Here is a 10,844-nt window from a genome sequence, read left to right as displayed (position 1 = left end):
CTCCATCTTCTAGCAGAGATGTTCCAGTCCATTGACCATGTTGGTGGCTTCCTTCACCCAGCCCCACAACCATCACTGCAAAATCAAACTTAGTCCATGACTGAGACTCCAACCAACGCTTTGCTTCCAGCAGTAGCTTGGGGATAACATTTTATTCATGTGTGTGTTGAGAAGAGGTGTGAGTGTGGCTGGGTGCAATCACAGCTGATTTCTCTGCTGACACCTGGGTTTGGTGCCCTGTTCAAGCTCCCACTCCTGACTTGCTTCTCCACCTGGGTACGCAGAGGCTCGTCAAGAAAATTTCACCCTAAACTCAGCCACTAGCATGACCAAGGAGCTCTGGGTCCAGCACCATCACCAAGGGTTCCCATAGTCAAGCAAGTGCCCACTAGGCCATGTCTTCATGGGAGGTGTCGTGGTTCTCATGTGGCCAGTGGCAAGGAGATGGCTTCTTTTTGTAAGGCTATGCAATGAGCTTCTAAACCCGAGAGCCTGATCCCTGCCAGGATGCTGTCCTCCAGGAGGGGGGGAAAGGAAAAACAAAAAAGCCCTTTTTAATTAAGAAAACCAAATATTTACAGTGTTGATCTATGGTATTTTTTTTCACCTTTACACCCCCAGCCCTGCCAAACCAAGGGAGAGCCCCCAATCCACCCCCACAGCCGGGTCATCGCCAGGACAGGGGTGGCCGCTTCTCCGCTCAGCAGCGATGCAGCGCAAGAATGTCGAGCAGACGTGGAGCTCTGCCCGGCTCTGGTGTTGGCAGGATGCCTGCTTTGAGCAGCTGATGGACCACCCAGGTCCTTCCAGGTGACACTTCTCTCCCTTATTGTAGGTGGCAGCCTAAGCTTGGCCATCCGATGTGGGCAAGGTGGTTCACTTGGTAGGAAAGTTCCTTGTGGGGTTCTTGGGCAAGAGAGAAGCATCCTGCTTGCACGGCCACCCCTCAGAGCTGCATTCGCTGTCAGCATCCTGATGTCCCAGTGTCCTGTGGCTCCTAAGTCCCATTGATATCCCCAGCAGCGTCACAACCAGGCAGCCTGTCCCCTCCCAAGGGGCTTCAGTGAAGCGGCGTGTGCTGCAGCGAGGAGCCCCTGCTGGTCCAATTTCTTCTCCATGGGGAGAAGATGATGCTTCCCATCCCAACAAGCTCACAAGGGTGGACAAAAGTTGGGACAAATGATGCGGTTGCTGCTTCCAGCTTGTGCAGGAGAGCCAGTCCACCAGAAAAGTGTGGGATTTGGACCGAGGACTTTTTCTTTGGGTTGCTCTCCACTCCCCGCATCCAGTGGAGCTGCTCAGCTTCAGCTGCATCATCTGAGACCACATCAGCTGGACCTGGGTGACACTGGTTCAGGACAAGCTTTACAGCAACATGTTTTCATGCCAGCACTTTGCACCCTGGAGCACCTCCTGTCCAACAGTATCTACCTCTGTAGTCTGGCCAAGGCCTGCATCGGGGCAGTGTCCTTGCCGTACATCCTTGCCATCATCCTTGATGATGCAGTGGTGAGAAGAGCAGAGATGACCCCCACCAGGCTCTTCCACGTGGCTTTCTGTGGGGCAGGACCCCCTCTGGCAGGTGCTGAGAGTAAACACCAACAGGGCTTGGAGTAGCCGGCACTCACTGTCAGCTGGAAAATTTTATTTCCATCTCCAGAGCAACCCCCAGGTCTCCTCCTGCTTCTTCAAACACAGGGATGTGTGGCGTGCACAGGGGCCTGCCCCGCCGCCTGTCCCATGCAGGTACATCACTGTGTCCTGTAAATGATGGGAATTTGGTGATGGCACTCACCAGGGAAAGGTGCTCAGCTGTCAGGTGCTCACAACCATGAAGCAGGTCCTGGGGAGGGTATTGCTTAAGTACTTTACATTAAAATAGTTTGCAATCAGCTGAGAAATCAAGGTGAAACCTGATGAGGTTCACCAAAGAGAAGTGCAAAGTCCTGCCCTGGGGAGAAGCAGCCCAGGACATGCTGGGGGCACCCAGCTGGGAAGCAGCCTGGTGGAGAAGGCCCTGGGGGTCCTGGTGGACACCAAGGTGAGCAGGAGCCAGCAACATGCCCAAAGGAGTAAAACGGTGTCCTGCACTGCATCAGGCAAAGCACTGCAGGCAGAGGGTGGTGTCAGGAGGCAGAGGCGCTGGGACAAGCTGAAGCACAGGAGGCTCCATCTGAACATCAGGAAGCGCTCCTGTGCTGTGCAGGTGAAGGAGCACTGGCACAGGCTGCCCAGAGAGCCTGCGCGGTCTCCAACCATGGAGAGATTCAAATCCCACTTGGACATGGCTCTGGGTGGCCCTGCCTGAGCAGGGGTTGGTTCAGGTGCCCTCCAGAGGTCCCTTCCAGCCCCAGCCAGTCTGTGGTTCTGTGGAACAACTGGGAGTCATTCACCCGTCTGTAGGGATGCAAAAAGTTTCACCTGGGGGACCTTGGGGGTTGTCATGGAGGGTGCCTCGGGTGCCTGCTATCCCCGAGCCCATCACAGGCTGTGCTACACTTTGCTGTGCTGTTTTGCTATTTCTCGCTGCTTATCTGGGGCAACAGCTGAGCCTTGGCACTTGTCCCGGAGCAGAGAGGACGTTCCCGTGTGTTTGAGGTATGGGGATGGGAAAGTGCTCGTCCTCCAGGCACAACATGGGGGGATTTCCTCTGCTCACTGCTGACTCCGATTTCTCCTCCTCTCACCCTTGTCTGGAAAGCTTCATGTCTCCCCAGACCACTCCAGCCAGCACCGCTCTGCTGCTCTGCTCCATCCTGCTCTGGAAAATCCCCGATTTCCAAGTGAGCAGAGCAGAGCAGCCAACCCCACCGTGCTGACACTGCTGTGGGGAGCAACGGGCACGTGCAAGCTGGGTGCTGGGGTTACCAAAGCCTCTTTACAGGACCATAAATTAGTTCTTGGAGGCCTTTCTGGCCACCAGCAGGAGGAGGCTTTAGGGCTGAGACGATGCTTTTGGTATTAATCGACATCCAAACTTCTGGAGACTCATTATCACAGAATCACAGAATGGCTTGGGCTGGAAGGGACCTTAAAGGTCATCTAGCTCCAACACCCCTGCCACCCTGGAACCCCCCAGAATGCTCCCCCACCCCCACCCCCAGGTGCTCATCACAGGGCTGTACCTTCCTGTGGGGAAGAAGCCTTCCCTAACACCCACCAAACCTTCCCAAGCCACCAGCTGTGGCCGCTGTCCCATGTTGTGTCATCTTCCACTCCCCAGGGACGTGTAGCTCCATCAGCTTTCTGAATGCCAGCCCAGGAGCTGTAAGCTGCTAACAGACCCCCTTTTAACCCCTTTTTGGCCAGACTAACCCAGCCCAGATCCTTGGTGACCCTTCCGCGGTTCCTCCACCTCCCATTCCCATCCCCAACCTGCGCAGGGAGTTCGCTCTGGCCCCACAACCCCTTTACACCTTCCCAACCCGCCGCAGTGGGGACGGCAGCCAGGCAGGGCAAGGCTGAGAGCAGCCCCCAACCCTCTGCATGCGCTGGGCTGAACACCGCGTGGCCACACCGCTCCCACGAGGCCCAGGTGGACGTGTATTGGCCTGGCCCATCTACTCCAACGTGTGAGCCCTGCTCTGGCACTTTACACCTTTGCGTTTGTGAGATCACCACGAGTTTAATTTCTGAGCGTGCTTCAGGTCTGTTGGTACTAAATCTCATTTCCTGGTTAGTACTTTTTAAAAATCAATTTATCACAGTGATGCCCATTTTACAGATGGGGAAACTGAGGCCTAGAGCATCCAGCATCACGGAGCTGGTAAGCAAAAGCGCCGTGGCCTCTCCAGAGACTGAAACACTGACAGAGAAAGGGTGATTGTAAACAGCACAAGGGCTCCAGGGCAGCAGAAGGATGCCCAAAGGCAGCACTGCAGCAGTCACCCCACTCGGGCTCCTCTGCGCCCCAAACCCGTCAGCTCAGTGAGGCGCTGGTGGCCACGCTCCCCTCTGCAGCCCGCTGCATCCCGAGGAGCGACAGCAGCACGGCTGAAGGGCGAAGGGTGAGAGTTGTGGCAGGAAAACCGGCACCGAGCACGGCTGGGATTTGGGGGCACCTGGGTACCGAATGACGGGATGCAAACGGCCCAAGCAGTGCAGGATTTTGGATGGCCCATAAAGCAGAAAGGGTGCTGGGCAGAGACAGGGGGATAGCAGGGCTCATCCAGCATCGTACGCCTGCAGCAGCTACTCCGAGGGTGGCAGCGAGCGCTTTCAAACTTTAATTCCTTCCCGCACGTCACTGCCCGTCTTCTCTGGCTCTGCCTTGCCCCAGGAGGATGCGCTGAAGCTAACCAAGAAAGACAGGGGCTCAGAGGTGTGCGCAAATGCTTGCTCAGACGCACCAGATCGCTGCAAAGCGGCTTTTATGGGCATTTCGGAGCAGCTCCTGGCAGCGCTGCCGGAGCCGAGGGCCGGGGATGTTCTCCGCTCGCCGCGCCCCGTGACGTTTCGAGGCCGCTGAGTGGGCTTCGGCCCAAAAAGGGGCGAGGAGAGCTCGTGTTTACGAAATTTGAATAAAAAATGCGCCAAACAGAAATGCCTCTCTGGAGCCAGGAGCGTGAACAATGAGCCCACACGCTTTTCCCTGATGGGTTGCAGATGCAGCATGCCTGCAGTCCCCCGGCGGAAGAAGAGGAGGGCTTTTGCAGTTTATTCACCCAGGAAATGAAGATCTCGCTTTAGTCTGCCCTAGAACTCCTCTTTTTTTTTTTTTTTTTCTTTTTTTACCTTGAGGGTGAAATATGCAGGGAAAAAAAAAAAGTCACAGCATTTCCCCAAGCTTGTGCAGTGCTTCAACAACGCGTTGTTATCCCGTTAGTTTCGTAATTAATGTGTTGTTCAAGCTGTCATATTAATTACGGGGGAACGAAGCAGCGGGAATTTTTTATACAGACCCTTGTTAAAGGTCCAAGAGCCAACTCTCCCTGGTGGCAAGCACTCGTGGAGGAGGGCACCATGCTGGGACACTTCTGGGTGTCAGCAGCAGCAAGCAGCAGCCCCTGATCCCAGCCAGGATCACCCCCTGCCCTCGGATGGGAGCGGATGGACCATGTGCCGTCCTGCTCAGCAGGCCCACCTCTGACCATTAGTTCTCTCCTGACCTGCATCCTCTGTTAAATCATCTTCGGACCTAACCAGCAGACATCACAGAACATGCTGAAGGCAGAAGTGCTCCCAGCATTCGCCATTAAGCAGCTACAAGTCGAGAGGGGTTGCGTGATACATTCCCTGGTCATCCCAGAAAAGATGACCAGATCTCTTCCAAGAGAAAAGGCGGCCCATTTTCACGCAGGGTATTAATGTCCAGCCCTTTTATGCACTGGAGACCTTGTAAAACAAAACAAAAGGACTTGTTGTGGATGAATCCTTGGCAACACGGCCAACATACACATGACCTTCCGACTTGGAAAACAGATGGCCAAAAACCCAAGCGAGCAATCCCACCGCACGCAGCGTCACTCGGCTCCCCTGGCGCTGTGACTACGGCCGCGGGCTGGGGTGCGCCGTGGCTCGCGGAGCCCAGCGGAGCAAGCAGGCGAGCGGGATGGGACGTGCAGGGCGGCTGTCGCTCCAGCCTGGAGCCCGCTGTGGGCTGCTTTCTCTGTCTCATGTCCTTCCCCAGCACCCTCGGTGCTCCCACGGGCCCCCTGCACTCAGTGCACATGTCCACGGGTGGCTTCAAGGGTAGGGAAGGAGCCTCCTCGCAGCCTCGTTCCTCCTCCTTGCTGTTCTCTGGGTGAGTGTGAAGTCCCGTTGGGCAGGGAAGTGCTGAGCGTCGCTGAGGACACCTCAATCCTCAGCCCCACCACAGGGGAAAAAACAGCACCACCAAGCATGGCATGGAGACCTCCTGGTGGCTTTGGCCTCCCAGGTCCTGCCTCACTGGCCAGAGCCACCCATGCCCTCCTCCTGGAGCCAACGCTTCCCATTCAGGGGTTGCTGGCTGCTCCTCGGTCATGTGGATAACGAGGGATTAGCAAGCCAAGGGAGGATGGGAGCTAAATGAGGCATCACCACCGCCTTGGAAGCAGCTGCTGTATCGATGCTGCCGGTCTGGATTCAGAGGGCAGCGCGCGCAGACGGCCTCCACGAGGTGGGGGTAGGAAAGCCACCATGGCACGGCAGCACCATCCCGCAGCCCCTCGTGCCACCCCTGTGCAGAATACCCTTGCCACGGCTTTGGCCAAGCCGAGGAGCCTGCGCAGGGGCTTTCAAGGGTTCCGCGGCTTGGCCAAAACCAGGGGGTTCCTGACGGGAGCAGGGAACATCCCGTCTCTGTCCCCAGGGCACCCCAAGCTTCTCCTCTCGGCATTTCAAGCCTTGGCAGCAAACCAAAGCCATCTATCTTTCCAATCCTTAGTCCCAGAAATGCCAGACTTGTTTAAAATGGGCTGTTTAGATGAACCCGTTTACGTTGGTATGTTGGACACCCAGCATGAAAGACTTCAGCTCACGATTAAAGCTTGGCACAGCCCTGAAACCACAGAAAACAAAGAGTTTTATCATGGGACGGTCCCTGGGATGAGCTGTAATTAATTCTGCTCTGCTTTGACCACAGCACATAAACACCGACGGCAGTGAGCGCTGATTTTCCAGGGCTGGCCACTATCGATCGTTTCAGCTGATGGGGCAGGAGGGGACAAGCTGCATGTCCCCACCAGCCCCGGGCTGCATGCCAGGCTGATGCCTGCCTCTACACATTTCCCCAAATCCCAAATTCCCGGGAAACACCCGCTGCATCACTGGCCATCAATGCTCTGAGCACAGACGGCACTTCCAGGACAGAGCTTTACTCTGGTAAAGAGTAAAACTTCACTTGTTTCCCCACCACCCCTCCAGTGTCTCCCCATCCATGGTTCCCCACCACCTCCAGCCCCACCATTTCCCCTTCCTCCCACCCCAAAGTGTGTATGCGCAAACTTCCCAGGAATCATCCATCTTCAGGAAGGGAATACGGCCTGGAAAATTCCAGCCTCAGCAGGGAACAACAGGCAAGGGGCTGTGATGGAAACTGTTTTGCAACCTTCGTCATTCTACCCCAGCGCTGGCAGCCCTGGCAGTGCCTCTCGCCCCGTTATCTCATCGGTCTCCGCACCTCCTCAGAGCGCCTGACCCACCACAGCCCTGGTCCCTCTCCTTCTACACCCACTCACCGAGGCACCCAAAAAGCTCCCATCTGAGCCTGGGGAGCTTGGGGGTCCAGCGAGCCCCCCATGCACGTGCCCTGCCAGGCAGGTCCTGGGAACAGCTGATTTATAGGCTTGTGCCTCGTTATGTTTACGCCAGGCGAGTTATTTAAAACGAGGAGAGCGAGAGGAGCCGGGTTTTGTTTAAAGTCCAGCGAGGAGATTTGCCTTAAATAGGCAAGAGCTGAGATTGGAGGGGAGGCCGGCAGCGGCGCAGACCTCCGGGGTGGGAGCGGAGCCGGGCACCGCGGGGGGAACCAGCGGGGGAAGAGGTGGCAGCAGGCTCCCGGTTAACCCTTGGGTGCTGCTCATGCCCCTGGCACATCAGACGCTTCCCCGCCGGTCACAGCGGGGAGAGAACAGGCTGGCATGTCTGAAACGCACAAAACGGCAGCCTTGGGAGAAATGTAGCTGGCTCTCACGAGGCAGTGTTCACTGTGAAGCCTAATGATGGCAATTCAAAAAGTTGTTTGGTGGACTATGTTGGAGCAGCCACTGTGTGTCCGCCCCCAAGGGAGCCCCCACAGCCCAGCACGGCCCTGGCTATGTAGCCCCAAGCAGTGAGCCCCCCAGGCTGCCCCACTCCAGCCCTCGAGGCCCCCTCCATAGGGCCGAGGAGCCGCACTGATGCAACAGCATCCCGTGGGGCATGACATGAGCTGGGTTTGCTCAGTGCTGAGCACGGATCTGATAGCTCTCTATAAATACATCCGGGGTCACCACCAGGGACGGGGCAGAGCTATTTAAACTCAAGAGGGACACTGGCAAAAACAAAAGGCTATATATAAACTTTCCATGAGCGGCGCCAGGCCGGGGGGAAGGTTTTAACTCCTGGAGAAAGGAGGTGGAGGAAGAGCCCCCAGAGGAGTGGGGCGAGGCACTGGGATGGGGCCGGACACGTGCCTCTGTGTCCCCAGGGCGGGCAGTCCCCACGTCCCTCCATCCCCTTCCCCAAGACCAGCAAAAACAGTGCCGGCAGAGGGGACAAGGTCCGGCCTCAGCACCGCAGCCACAGCTCCCAGCCCTGCTCCAGGCAGGACTGCAAGGGGCAAGGAGCTATTCAGATATTTTTCCACTTTCTTGACTTATTTGGTCAAAGCTGCTGATGCATTAATCAGAATAACGAATAACGTGGGTGCCTCCGAGCACTCCGCTGCACCGCTCGGATGGGGGAAGGCAGAGCTGCCAGTGCACCCTTTGCTGATCGCTGTGGTGCTGCTGGTGCCTGCGCTCCCCAAAGTCCCCGCACCCCTGCTAACCCCTGCGCCCACCACCGGCTAATCCCAAACCCTTGCAACATCGCCGATGCCTGCGTGCCCGGCTGATCCCTGCACCCTGCCTCTCCACCAAAGGCTGCAATCCACGTCACCCTGATGCTTGCACCCAAAACTGCCGGCACTGCCACCCCAGACCCCGAACGCCCAGCGGGGTGGGCAAAGCCACCTCCCACCCGCTCCCGCTGCTCTGGTGTCCCCACTGAGTCCTTCTGCCCGTCCCCCTGAGCTTTGATGCTCACAGGAGTGCCATGGTCCCAAAATATTGCAGCCAGGGGAGAGGAAGAGGACAGGGGATGTGGCTGTGAGGTGACACAGGGAGCAGGCGGGCGTGTGGGACATTGCCCTGCCTCTGTCTGCAGCTGGTTCTGGGGGGGATCTGGGCTTTGCGGTGAACACCAATTCGGGATCCCTGCCCCGCTCACCCCCTCGGAGGTCGCTCTGCTCCTACACTGTCACTCCACTATTTTTGGGCTCTCTGGGGGTTGAAGGGAGGAGGCAGCAGTGCTTGGCACAAGGGATGTGCACACCCTCAGGGGAAACCCCTCTGCCCGCACTAGCCCTTGGCAATCCACCCTGTCCTCGCTGGAATAGAAGGAAGATGACCACAGAGGTGGATGAAGCGTGGGCTTTTGCACGAGGCCCATAAACATTCACAACCATAAATTACAGCAGAGCTGCTCGAGCCTGCCACGCTCCCAAATCCCCTAAGCCGCAGCCCCGATAGCAGCCCTGCCGGCACCGGCGTGAGCAGAGTCACGTCCATGGCAAAAAGTTTGGCCATGAGCAGGAGGTGCACGTGGAGGGCTGCAGGTGCTGGGGTGCTGCACCCGGACACGGGCTGGCACTGTGCCCTCCCCAGTCCTGCGGCCAAGCCACCGCTGGGATGTCCCCTCTGCTGCACGACCCCACGGTGCTGGAAATGGCTTTAATTCCTGCTCCCCAAGCCAAAGAGGAGCTGCGAGTTCTCGGGGTCGCCCCATGGAGGAAATCCCCGCCAGCAGCTTCTCCTCCAGGACTCGGGGACACGCACAGCATCCTTGGTCTGGTGAGGACCACGGACACAGGTCTGGGAGCCTGACAGTGAAATTTGGGGCAGGCAGCATCGCTGCTGAGCCGGCGCTGGGGCCGCATTCCCCAGGGACAGATAAAAGCACCGGCCGGGGTCCTTGCTACCGTAAAAGGGTTGTCCTGTCACTCGGGCTGGCCTGGCTTGTGTCAGCGCTGCAGGAGGAGCTGTGCATCACTCAGCGAGCGGCTGCCACCGCGGCCCTGGTGGCTTGATGCCACCTTATCGGCGTGGTGAGGAGCCGCCTGCCTCGGCCACCGGAGCATCCCTGAGCTGTGTCACCCGTGACGGGGCTGAGGATGCCAAGGACGGGCACGGGGCAAGCAGGCAGAGCCCAGCAGCGGCCCCAAGTGCGGCCGCACGCCCGGCTGGAGCCGTCGCATCCCATCAGGCTCAGCCGGCTGCCGAGCACTCAGCCCCTGCTCCCCTGCCCTCTCTTCTCAAAGGGAGAGCCACCTGCGCTGGGGCGATGCAAGAGGTAATCTTCAGGGTGCCCAAACCCCCCCCCCCATGCTCTCCAAATTCACCTCCTTCCCTTCCCCAATCTCTGGTCTCCCCCTCAGCTCCCTGCCTCATTCCTCCCTCGACCTGACGACAGCCTCCAGCTGCCGGCCCGGCCCCCACACATCCCTTGATGCCCCCACAGCCTCTGCCCACAGCTTTGCAGGGCTTGGCAGGGGGACACCACGTCCCTCCGTCCCCGTTTTGGCACGGCCTCGCTAGCCCCTCTCCATGCCAGCCCCCCCCCCCAGCTTTTCCTCCACGAGCCGGTGGCCGCTATCAAATATTCATGGCCCTGCGTGGTAAATAAGCATTACAAATTCATGACTTGCTGAATTAACAGGGTCTGTCTTGGGCCGCTCGGCCAGGCGGAAGGAACAGCGGTACGCCGGCACCAGGCAGGGCAAAGCAGGGATGGAAGGGGTGTCCGCGTGTCCTCTGTGCTCCGGGCACCCCAAAACCGACGGCATTCAACCCCAAAGCAAGCCCCTCATACCGGGGCTCAGCCACTGCCTGCAAATCCTTCCCGGACCCCGCAATCCAGCTCGCCCCCGCGCTGCTGCCGCCTACAGAAAGGAAGGACGCGAGGCTCGGGTTTACAGGCTTGAACAATATTTAGTCGAGCACTATGGTTACAAGACTAAAGCGGGTTAATAGATAACAGGGCAAGCGTTCACCCAGTGCAGGAACCAAGCGCGGATGGTTTTGCTCGGCACAAAGAGGCGGGGGGAAAGTCACCAGTGAAAGCAGAGCTGTCGGAAGAAGCTGGGTGTCTGTGGCTGGTCCAAAGCACGAGGAAAGGGTGAA

The sequence above is a fragment of the Cygnus olor genome, chromosome 11, assembly GCF_009769625.2.
Source record: "Cygnus olor isolate bCygOlo1 chromosome 11, bCygOlo1.pri.v2, whole genome shotgun sequence".
NCBI lineage: Eukaryota > Metazoa > Chordata > Aves > Anseriformes > Anatidae > Cygnus > Cygnus olor.
This window is presented reverse-complemented; position numbering follows the sequence as displayed.